The sequence below is a fragment of the Antechinus flavipes genome, chromosome 1 (genome assembly GCF_016432865.1).
Source record: "Antechinus flavipes isolate AdamAnt ecotype Samford, QLD, Australia chromosome 1, AdamAnt_v2, whole genome shotgun sequence".
In the NCBI taxonomy this organism is placed as follows: Eukaryota; Metazoa; Chordata; class Mammalia; order Dasyuromorphia; family Dasyuridae; genus Antechinus; species Antechinus flavipes.
The window spans coordinates 285,133,411-285,146,759 of NC_067398.1; positions in this window are offsets into that span (position 1 = coordinate 285,133,411).

Consider the following 13,349-nt stretch of genomic DNA (forward strand, 5'->3'; position numbering starts at 1 on the left):
TACTATTATGTGCCCCATTTTGGATGAAGAACTGAGGAAATTAGACATTAACTGATTTAACCAGGGTCACAAAACTAGAAAGTTTCTGAGGTTGGATTTGAACTCGTCTACCCTAACTTCAGGCCCAGTTCTCTATCCACTGTGCTACCTAATTGCTTTATATGATTATTAAATCAGTTAAGGAATCTGCCAAATTGCACTGACACCCATATCTTATACCCCTTAATAAATGCTTGTTGAATTACATGGATAGCACTAAAAACTGTCAAATACCTTATTGAAATTTAGATTAATGATGAAAATACTTTCCCCTGATTAGCCAGTGTAGTAAATCTGTCATAACAGCAATGAAGATATTCTCTCATTGCCTTATTCTATTGAGCTTAGGCTGGCTTATAATGATCATTACTTGTTTTCCCAAATGTTTCCCAAAAGCAATCTACTTAATAATCTATTTTACATATTTTTCTGAAGAACAATTTAAGTATCATCAACCTATAATTTCTGTAATCTGCCTTTGTTTCTTTTTTGAAAGGCAGTATCTTCCCGCCTTTTACATTGCATTGACATTGATTAGATAGTTAAATCTATAATAATTTCTGTTATTAACCTGGGATATAACTCCTCTGAATGATTTGACCTGATAGAGAACTTTGAAGATATTCTTTTCATTTCACTCCTCTAGACATTTAGGAAAATAAGACTTCCAACAGATTTTTCAGAATTTTAGATCTCCTGTGCCTATATAGTTTGACTCTTAGCAAGATTTTTATAAGAACTCATCATTCATCTCTTCTGTCTAGTTTGATAATCAATCAATCAAGTAATAAGCATTTAATAAGTACTCATCTTAGGCCACACTATACCAAATGCTGTGATCTTAAAGAGTTTATATTCTATTTGGAAATAATATGTAGTGACAATATACAAAATTAATAAATGGTAAAATGGGGACTGGGAAGGATGGAAGAATTTTACAAAAAAAAAATAGCACCAGAACTGAATTTTGAAGGAAAATTCTGGTTTCAAGAGGGAAAAATAAGAAAGAAGGTCATTTCATACAAGGGGGACAGCTAGTGCAGAAGCACATCTTATGAAAATTGAGTCTGTAAGACAAGGAGAGAAAAGTAAAATAATACTGGAAAGATAGGGAGGGGCTAAGTTGTAAATAATTTAAAATATCAAACTAGGGAGCTTATCATTGATTCTTGAGGCAAAAGTGGTCCACTGAACTTTTTTCTTTCTTTCTTTCTTTCTTTTTTTTTTTTAATTTGGTATGAATCATGATGTATGAGTGGGATATAATATTATCAGTATGGTTTGGGAAAATTTCATTGGGTAGTTGTTTGGAGAATGGGTTGAAATGAAGGAAAGGCTTGAGGCAGGAAAACCAAATTGGAAGCTGTTGTAGAAGTTCTGGTGAGGGATGTCAAATTCCTGAACCATGGTGGTGAAAAAGTAGAGAAGAGGGGATAAAAGCAAGCACTATTATAAATTATAAGAAGATTTGGTATAAAATATGGCATTTTGATTTATGAGTCAACTCTCTAAGTTAATAGAGAATTTTGGGAAAAGGATGGGTATTCTGGAGAAATGAAAATGGACTCTATTTTGAAAATGACTTTGAGATGCCTGTGGGATATCCTTATTTTAAAAGTCCACAGCTTAACTGGTAATACAGGATAACAGTTCAGTAAAGATATAAATGAATATATTAAACATAAATTGGTCATCTATATTATGTTACAACAAGGCTATCACTTACATTTCCATTAGTTTTTATACCCTCAAATACTCTTATACAGTGGTGTATATCTTCATGCCTCTTTTTGATGCCTCTTTTATCAACTCCTTAACATTGATTGATCATAAAATATTTCACAGCTATGAGTAGATTATACAATTTGTATCAAAGTTAATTTGCATGAGCACATAAAATATTATATTTGAACACATAAAATGTTATATTTTAAAAAAAACATTTCAGCTTGTAAACATCATTACTTTGCCAAAAAATGCAAAACACACAGAATTACAAACCTGAAATTTATAAACAAATACATGTAATGAAAGTCAGAAAGGTTAAAAAAAATTCTCAACTTGGCCTTGAAACTAAAATTTCATTCAGAAAATGAATGTTTTTTTTTCTTACTATTCTGAAATTTTAAAGAATTCATAGAGGCATGTTAAAATATATGAACTTAAAATTAGCATTACTAACCACTTGATATTCTTTCAGTTGACTAGAACCAACTTTATTTGTGTGGAAAGTATTCTGTAGCTATGTTCATATAGTTCTTGACTGTGCTTTGACAGGTAGATTCCCAAATATTTTATGTTATCTACAGTTATTTTAAATAGAATTTCTCTTTATATCTCTTGTTATTGGACTTTGTTGGTAATGTAACATAAATAACATATAATATAAATGCTGATGATTTATGTATCCTACAAGTTTGCTAAAGTTGTGAATTGTTTCCAGTGATTTTTAGTTGATTCTCTAAAATTCTCTACTTGTACCATCATATCATCTGCAAACAGGGACAATTTGGTTTCCTCATTAGATATGCTAATTCTTTTAATCTCTTTTTCTTCTCTTACTGCCAAAGCTAACATTTGTAATATAATATTGAATAATAATAGTGATAATGGACAAACTTGTTTCATCCCTGATCTTATTTGGAATGGTTCCAGTTTATCTCCATTATATAGGATTCTTGCTGATGATTTTAAATAGATGCTACTGATCATTTTAAGGATAACTCCATTTATTCCTATATTTTCTAGTGTTTTTAACTAGAAATTATGGATTTTTCTCAAATGCCTTTTTTTTGCATCTATTGAGATAATCATGATTTTTGATAGTTTGGTTATTGATATAGTCAATTTTGCTAAGTTTTCCTAATACTGAACCAGCCCTGCATGCCAGGAATAAATCCTACTTGGTCAGGGTGCATTTTGCTGGAGATAACTTGCTAAAATCTCTTTGTTAATATTCTATTTAAAGTTTTTGTATAAATATTCATTAGGGAAATTGGTCTATAATTTTCTTTCTTTGTTTTGATCCTACCTGGTTTGGGTATCAGCACCAGATCTATGTCATAAAAATAATTTGGTAGACATTTTTTCAAATATTTTGCATAGTATTGAAATTAATTTTTCTTTAAGTATTTGGTAGAGTGGATCACAACATAGCATTTTCACTCTTTTTGTTGTTATTTGCTTGCACTTTTTTCTTTCTCATTTTTTTTTCTTTTTGATCTGATTTTTCTTGAGCAGCATGATAATTGTAGAAATATGTATAGAAGAATTGAACATGTTTAACACATATTGGATTACTTGTCACCTAAGGGAGGGGGTTGGGAGAAAAGGGGAAAAATTTGGAACACAAGGTTTTGCAAGGATTAAATGTTGAAAAATTATCCATGCATTTGTTTTGAAAATAAAAAAAAAGCTTTAATTAAAAAATAAATGTTTGATAGATTTAACATATAAATCCATCTGACCCTGGAGATATTTTCTTAAGAAGTTGATTAATATCTTATTCAATTTCTTTTTCTAAAAGGGGACTATAGCTCAATGTTGAAAAATTACCCATGAATATGTTTTGTAAATAAAAAGGTTTAATAACAAAAAAAGTTCTACAAGGCAAAAAATAAAAATAAAATGGCACTATTTAAATAATTTATTTCCTCTTCTGTTAAATTGGGCAATCTACATTTTTGTAAGTATTCCTCCATTTCATTTAGATTATCAGACTTATTGATGTATAGTTGGGCAAAATAATCTATACTGCTCTGACTTCCTCTTCATCGATGGAAAGTTTCCATTTTTCATTTTTGATACTAACAATTTGATTTTCTTCTTTCATTTTTCTAATCAAATTAACAAAATATTTTTCTATTTTGTTGGTTTTTTCATAAAACCAACTTTTATTTTTGTTTATAAATTCAAGTTTTCTTTCTTTTATTTTATTAATTTCTGTTTTTATTTTCAGAACTTCAAATTTGATATTTAATTGGGGGTTTATAATCTGTTCTTTTTTCTAGCTTTTTTAGTTGCATACTCAGTTCATTAATCTTCTGTTTCTCTATTTTATGCTAGTAAGCATTTAGAGATATAAAACTTCCCCTAAGAACTGCTTTGGTTGTATCCCTTATGTTTTGGTATGTTTTCTCATTATTGCCAATTTCTTGGATGAAATTATTACCCACTTATTCTTTAGAATTAGATTATTTAGTTTCCAATGAATTTTTGGTCTATTTTTCTCTAGCCTTTTATTGCATGTAATTTTTATTGCATCATGATCTGGAAAAAAATGCCTTTACCATTTCTGTCTTTTTGCATTTGATTTTGAAGTTTTCATGCCCTAATACATGGTCAATTTTTGATGCTGAGGAAAAAAAGTATATTCCTTTCTGTTTCCATTCAATTTTCTTCAAATGTCTATCATATCTAACTTTTTTAGTATTCTATTTACCTCTTTGATTTATTTCCTATTTATTTTGTGGTTCAATTTATCTAGTCCTGAGAGCAAGGTTGAGATCTCCTTCTAGTATAGTTTTGCTGTATAATTCTTCTTGTAGCTCTCAACTTCTCCTCAGGCATTTGGATTCTGTACCACTTGGTGCATATATGTTTAATATTGATATTACTTCATTATCTATGGTATCCTTTAGCAAGACATAGTTTCCTTCCTTATCTCTTTTAATTAGATCTATTTTTGCTTTTGCTTCATCTGAGAATAGGATTGTGACCCCTGCTTTTTTTACTCCATCTGGGCCTGCAATTATTCAATGAAAGAACATTTTCAAAAGAAATGTGTCAACATGGAAGCCAAATTTGAATCTTTAAGTATTTTTAAAATGTAACCATCTCTAACAATATTATTGTGCAATGATTCTTCCAGGTCTTAGCATAACACTGAGCCTATGATAGGTGCTTAAGCAATGTTTATTGACTAATTTTTTATAGTCATTGCACCCTACATATAAATCTTTCTTTTTCTTCATCCCTCATTATTTCTATGTGTTTTATTTGAATAAAAAAATCAGTTTAAAAAAGATGTGTGGGACAGGGTAGGATTTATAACATTTTATTCTTTCAGATGAATTTTTTATTATTATTTTTTAAAGTTCTACAAACTATTTTTTTTAGCAGTTTTATTGGTATAGAACTGAAAAAGTAGATGAACTAAATTGGCAGAATTGTCATTTTTATTATATTAGCTCAATCTGAACAATCAATATTTTTCTACTTGTTCATATCTGGTCTTATTTATGTGAAAAATGTTTTGTACTTGTTTTTGTATTCTTTCTGGACTTGTCTTGTCAAGTAGATACCCAAATATTTTATTTTGTCTATAGTCATTATTTTATTTTATTTTTTGATGAGGTAATTGGGGTTAAGTGACTTGCCCAGGGTCACACAGCTAGGAAGTGTGAAGTTTCTGAGACCAGATTTGAACTCAGGTTTTCCTGACTTTAGGGCTGTAGCTCTATCCATTGCACCTCTTAGCTGCCCCTTGTCTACAATAATTTTAAATAGAATTTTTCTTTCTTTCCCTTGCCACTGGGCTTTGTCAGTAATATACAGAAATGCTGATGATTTCTTTGGGTTTACTTTGTATCTTGCAACTGTACTAAAGCTGTTAATTGTTTCAAGTAGGTTTTGGCAAGATTTTCTAGTATTCTCTAAGTACATCATGATATCATCTGAAAGAGTGATAGTTTTATTTTCACATTGCCTATTCTAATTCATTTAATTTCTTTTTCATTTTTCCAAAGTCAACATTTCTGCAACAAGAACAATAAAAGAATTAAGGAGACTGAATATAAATCAACATTTACATTGCTGTGTTCAATTCTTTTTTCTGCTTGCTTTTATCTCTCCCATAATTTCTCCCATTATCTCTCCTTTTTCTCTGATTTTTTTTCCTCCAAACATAATTCATAAAGCAATGTGTATTTAAAAAATAAAATAAAATAAAATAAGAAAAAAAGAGAGTTTGGAAACATTTCAAGATAGGTCAGTTTCACTGGTGTTAAAAGGGTGCTCAGTCTAGCTCAGACAATCTAAGAAATCCAGTAAGTGTGTCTTAATCACAGCAAATCAGCAACTGAGATTCTTAATCATGGTTCAATAGAGGAGCACATCAGTGCAAGCAGCCTTTGTCCTGGATAAAAAGGCAAATTCAGGGAAAGCTGGCTGTTTCCTGAAAAGAGCAGGCAAAGCTACCCCCTGCAAATAGGAAGTTTGGAACAGCATCCCCTTTACCCCAGGAGCAGAGCTCAACCATAAAAATAAAAAAAGAGAAAATACCAAAAGAAAAAGAAAGAAAATGAGCAAAAAAAAAAAAAAAAAGAAAAGAACCTGACCATAGAAAGTGACTATGGATACTGGGAAGACCAAAACACAAATTCAAACAAAAAGAAAATATACACAGTTAAAATATAAAATGAATTGGTCTCAAGCCCAAAGAGGCTTCTTGGAAGTGCTTATAAAAGATTTTAAAAGGTGAATAAGGAAGGTACAAGAAAAAAATGATCAAAGAAGTGAGAGGTATACAAGAAAGAATCAACAGCTTGGAAAGGAAAAGCAATTCTTAAAAAAATACAATTGGCCAAAAAAAAAAAAAAATCCAGTGCAGAAAGCAACACTTTCAAAAGTAGAATTAACCAACAGAAAAAGAGATACAAAATCTAATTGAAGAAAAATTATACATTAAGAACTAGAGTTGGGCAAATGGAAGCTAATTACTCTATGAGACATCAAGAAAAGTGTATCTAACCATTCTGGAGAACAATTTGGAACTATGCTCAAAAGGATATAAAAGTGTGCATACTCTTTGACCTAACAGTGCTATTACCGAGTCTGTATCTCAAGGAAATCTTAAAGGAGAAAAAAGGACCAACATTGTGCAAAATGTTTGTGGCAGCTCTTTTTGTAGTAGCAAAGAATTGGAAAAGGAATGGATGCCTATCAATTGAGAAATGGCTGAACAAATTGTGGTATATGAAGGTAATGGAATGTTATTGTACTATAAAAAATGATGAACAAGCTGATTTTAGAAAGGCCTGGAAATATTTACATGAAGTGAAGCTGAGGGAAACAAGAAGAACCAATGATGCATTACACATTATAAACAGCAAGTTTGTGTGATGATCAGTTATGAAAGACTTGATTCTTCTCAGTGGTTTAATGAGCCAAGGCAATTTCCCAATAGAAAATGCCATCTGCATGCAGAAAAAGAACTATGGAGACAATGTAAATCAACATAAGCTATGCTTACCTTTTTTTTCTCTCTCCCATGGTTTTTCCCTTTTGTTCTGATTTTTCTCTCTCAACACGACTCATAAGTCAATGTGTGTTTAAACTCAATCAATCAAAAATCAAAGTGGAAAAAATAATACTTCTCTGGTCCCATGTTCTAATCAATGTAATATTACTTCCAGTGTTACAAGACTCAATTTATCTAAATTTTTTGAGCTTTTGTTATTTGTGTCCACATCTTTCCAAAGAACCTCTAGAAAAGATCCACTCAAAATTCTTTAGGAAACCTACTTCTTAAAACATTTCATGAATAATACTACATCATTTAGACTATTCACTTGTCAACATTTTAAATATAACTCATGCTATTAATATGACTTTTTATTTAGCAAACCGTTCTTTTAACTAGTATTTTATTCAACTATAGAGACATCTGAAAAAGGTCACTAAGTTTTTTTTAAACTAAAGGTGAAGACAATATGAGAGTCAGACATTACTGAAATAAGTGAACTGTCGTAACAGAAAGTATTAGAATTAGAAGTGACTATAAGCTCAAAACTTTCTAAATTAATCAGTATACAGATCACTGAACACATTATAAATGATTTGGTGGAATATATTTAAGATCCTAAAATTTTTATATCTACAACAGCAGGAGTTAGCAAATATCAGTTCCTAAATGTTATTTTAATTTTAGACACACAAAATTAGAACACTATCCTAGTAAGTTAGGGGTGATCTCTTTTTTTAAAAATCTCTATAAATTCCTGGTGATGTTTTTCTATGCTCAATATAAGAGATGAACTAAGGTGAGATTTTCATTAAAGGAAATCTTCTATTATTAAAAAAATCTATTTGTCTGAAATGGAAAAAGTGAAGACAACTCACCACATAGTCAAAACTTGTACTCCATATGACTTTACTAATCCTTAATATTACATATTTCAGAGCTTTCACTTTCCATTTGGAAAACCTTCTGATTGTAATAGATTGGTCTACCAAAGTCTACCAAAGAATACTCATCCTTCAATGACCACACATCAAATACATGTTACTACATAACAATGATAAAATAAAAATAATGGCAATAATATAGTGCTTTAAGGTTTGTAAAGAGCTTTACAATTACTATATTTTCATTCTTACAACAACCTGGGGAAATAGATGCTATTGTGATCCTTATTTCACAGATCAGGAATTGCTGTGGCAGGGACAGAGATTTAATTATTTGCGCATGGTCACAACATCAGGGTAAGTATCTACAACCAGATTTGAAGTACAGTAATCCTGACCAGAGTTCTATCCATTGCTCTACCTATTTACTACATTATATCCAAAGGTTTCCCAGTTCAAAATTCTGATGGTGATCAAGGTTATTTTTTAGTAGCCTCAATTCTCTGTATTACATGCCTTTGCAAAATGTTGTGTTCAATTTTTTCTTCCCTTCCCCCACACCCTACCCTAGATGGCAAGTAATCCAATATATATCAAAAGTGGTCAAAATATATGTTAAATCCAATATGTGCATACATATTTATAAAATTATTGTGCCATACAAGAAAAATTTGATTATCAGTTAAAAAAAAAAGAAGCAGAATAAAATACAAGCAAACAACAACGAAAAGAATGAAAATGCTATGTTGTGAACCACAATCAGTTCCCCCATTTTTCTCTCTGGGTGTAGATGGCTCTCTTTATCACTGAACAATTGGAACTGGTTTGAATCATCTCATCATTGAAGAGAGCCATATCCATCAGAATTGATCATCATATAATCTTGTTGTTGCCAAGTATAATGATCTCCTGGTTCTGTTCATTTCACTCAGCATCAGTTTATATAAATCTTTCCTAGCCTCTCTGAAATCATCCTGCTGGTCATTTCTTACAGAACAATAATATTCCATAATATCCATATATCATAATTTATTCAACCATTCTCCAACTGATGGGCATCCATTCAGTTTCCAGTTTCTTGCCACTACAAAAAGGGCTGCCACAAACATTTTTGCACATGTGGGTCTATTTCCCTCCTTTAAGATCTCTTTGGAATATAATCCCAGTAGAAATACTGCTAGATCAAAGGGTATGCACAGTTTGGTAACTTTTTGAGCATAGTTCCAAATTGCTCTCCAGAATGGTTAGATTTGTTCACAGTTCCACCAATAATGTATCAGTGTCTCAGTTTTCCCATATCCCCTCCAATATTTGTCATTATCTTTTCCTGTCATCTTAGCCAATCTGACAGGTGTGTAGTGGTATCTCAGAATTGTCTTAATTTGCATTTCTCTGATCAATAATGATTTGGAACACTCTTTCATATGAGTGGTAATAGTTTCAATTTCATCCTCTGAAAATTGTCTGTTCTTATCCTTGGACCATTTGTCAATTGGAGAATGGCTTGAATTCTTATAAAATTGAGTCAATTCCCTATATATTTTGGAAATGAGGCCTTTATCAGAACCTTTGAAGGTAAACATGTTTTCCCAGTTTATTGCTTCCCTTCTGATCTTGTCTGTATTAGTTTTGTTTGTACAAAAACTTATTAACTTAATGTAAGCAAAAATATCTATTTCATGATCAGTAACAATCTCTAATTCTTCTTTGTTCACAAATTCCTTCCTCTTCCACAGATCTGAAAGATTAATTATCCTATGTTATTCTAATTTGTCTACAATATCATTATTTACATCTAGATCATGAAACCATTTCGACTTTATCTTGGTATATGGTAAAAACTTAAATTTAAAGTACACCTTCCAGTTAACTTCCAGTTGTGTGAATATGACATTTCAACAATCACCAGTATCCTCATCTGTGAAATGCTGTAATGTTCTCTTCTCTAAAATATATTCATTCTCTGGGAGCAGGTTTCTTGGGGGGCTTCTGGGAGCCGCCTTAGTTTCAGCTCAGAGTAATAATCACCTCAAATGCAGCCAGCTGTTAAAGTCCAGATCCTTTATTGTCTCAGGCTTCTGAATCTCTTTCCTGGGGCCTAGTTAGCTTTCTTTGAGTCCTATCTCTTTCCTTCATTCCAAGAGCTCCTGTTGCTAGTCCTTTGCCTCTTCCAGCTTCAGCCTCTCCTCTTCCGAATGTCTCCAGCCAGCACAAAAGTAGAGTTGGAATGAATCTGACTCCTCCTCTGAAAGTGGGATTGTGGGCTCTCTAGTGGGATCCTCTAGTGGGCTTGTCCTTCTGACTTGTGAATCTCCTGGACTTGTGAATCTCCCAACTATCCTGATTTGTGAATCTCTCAGAGTCCCTAGTTGGCTTGAACTCTCTTAAAGGTGTGAACTAAGTACATAAGCATTATCTCTATTAATTCCAGTGACTTAGCACCTTGTTTCAAGTTCTGGCCCATAACAAAATTCAGGTAATGAGCCTTTTAATCTCCATCTCATTCACAAGGTTGCATAAGGGCTTAAGTGAAACGAAGAATTAAAAGTATTTTATCAACACAGTAACAACAAAAACCATAAGTTATATGATAATGCCAGACCAACTGTTGAGTTTAACATCAGCAGATTTGAGATGGGGAAAAGATTGTGCTTGTAAGAGTAACAGTACCAAAAGCATCCTGGTGATCAGGGAGTGAGAGGATTTGGTTGGACAGAGAGGAAGAAGTACAGAGGAGAATCTGACCAAAAAGGAGAAGGACCAACTACAGTGATATGGCTAAAGAATCCACTAAGGGATAAAATTCAAGCTCAATAGAGAAATGACTGTACTTTCAGAATTGTTCTCTGGGTCACCTGTACTACCATTTCCAGCTTGAGTGGACTTTTTGTTTTTATGGTTTTTTTTATCTTTGAGGGAAAGGTGGGTCCTTGATATGAGAAAGAAACCCTAGCAGTGTCAGCCAAGGGATTGAGTAAGAAGCCATATGTTTAGGCTGATAGAAAACAGCCATAGAGAATAATTCTATTCACTTGAATATGGACAACCTGTCGTAATCATAACTTTAAATATCAGATAGAGAAAGACATAGAATTTTATAGTAATTTTGTATAATGTAGGGTTTTCATCTTCTCTAAAAGGAAAATCCTGATTTGGATTGTATGAAAGGACACTTTGAAATCTCTGAATTTAAAATTATATACATACATATAAACACATATACATACATACATATATATGTGAGGGGGTAGGCATGCATGTGTGTATGTGTATGTGTTCACATGTATGAATACACACACATATGGTTTTCAGTGAAAAACTTGTAATTTCCTCAAATTGAACTACTGGAATTAAGTTTTACATTACAGATTATGTGTGTGTGTGAAATGATCTTAAAATGGTAATCATTTCAAAAATAACTTCAAGAACAAGTTAATGCCTCTGACAGTACTGTAAGTTGGAGGAGATGTTAAGCAATCTATTGTCATTTAAATTAATTTCTTTAATGTACAAAACTAGTAATTGTAATTTCAGTAATTACAAGGAATTATGTGATTGACAAAAAAGAAATGCTGTCAACTACATGGAAAATACAATGCAAATTTCTATTATGGTGAAACCTCATTAAATTGGACAAATAGAGTATTGGAACTATTGTGAAGTAATGGAAGAAAATATATGGCATAGAATATTTTAAAGAAAGAATATTATTTACCATTACTTATGGCAACTGGAACTGCCAATAGCATTTGCAAATGTAGGTTTCCTCTAAAGCCTTTTTTAGTTAATAGATAAGACTCACTTGTAATTAGCAGCAATATTTGCATATCTACAATTAATGTATTAGATTATTTAAAAGCAATTCTCTTATACATGTTCAACATACCACTGGCATCTTAATAACACTTATTTAACAATCTCTCTCTTCGTAAAGTGAGGGAAAATAAACTGTAGCCTGGCTCCAGTTAAATGATCACAAATTCCTAATTATTGTTGCATCCTTAATGATGCCCCAAATTCTGATCTCTACAGAGCTTGGTCCAATTCAGTTAGATAGTAATGATAATGATATTAAGAGCTAACATACGTGTGTGTGTGTGTGTGTGTGTGTGTGCATGTAGTACTTCCTATGTGCTAGGACCTGTGGTAATCATCTTACAATTATTATCTCCTTTGACTTATACAACAACCTTGGAAGTGAGGTGCAATTATTATCCCCATGAGGGAACTGATTAAAAAAGTGATTAAGTGATTTATCCAGGTAGTAAGTGCCTAAAGACAGATTCAAACTCATTAAGTAAAAAATTATTAAATTCTTACTATGTGAAAAATACTAAGATATACAAATACTGAAAAAAGGATTGTCCTTCACCCCCAGAGCTTACATTTCTATTTAATAGATTTATTTCTCCTTTTCACTGAAAATGATTCTTCAAGGATAGCATAAGCCTCCAAAATCCCAGTATGTTTCCCAGATACTACAAACCATAAAACAACAGGACAATAATCAATCTCTTTTGATATCTATAACCCACACAAAAACATTGTCTATATGGTAATGTATATGTAAACACAAAGAATAATATAGACTAATCAAAAGACTCTTGGATAACTATATTTTCTGAATCAACTTTATACGTACCTTATGCTATATATCATTCCTCATTTTTTATTTGTTTCAGTGTGGCCATTCACTAAACTTCCATTTTCATTCTGTAAACTTTTATTAAATCATGATTCACAATTACCCACTCATACTTCAATTTTTAAAAAATATTTCTAAATTACAGATAAAAATAATCCATCAATACTCCCCTATTCCTTCTCCTTGAGAAGGCAGGGAATTTTATTTAAATTATACATGTGAAATCATACAACATTTTATTATTAGCCATGATGGGAAAAAAAATAGGAAATTTAAAGAAGTATTCTTCAATCTGCATTCAGAGTTCATCATTTCTTGCCCTGGAAGTGGATAGCATTTTTCATCATGGATCTTTTGAAATTGTTTTAAACAGAATAGTTAAGGTTCCTTTACTGTTGATCATCCTGTTAATATTGTTATTACTGTACACAATGTTCTTCTGGTTCCTTATTTCACTTTTCGAGAGTTGCTATAAATATTTTTTTTTGTGCAAAGCCAAAGGACTTTAGAAGTAGCCTCACTCCTAACCAAAGGAATT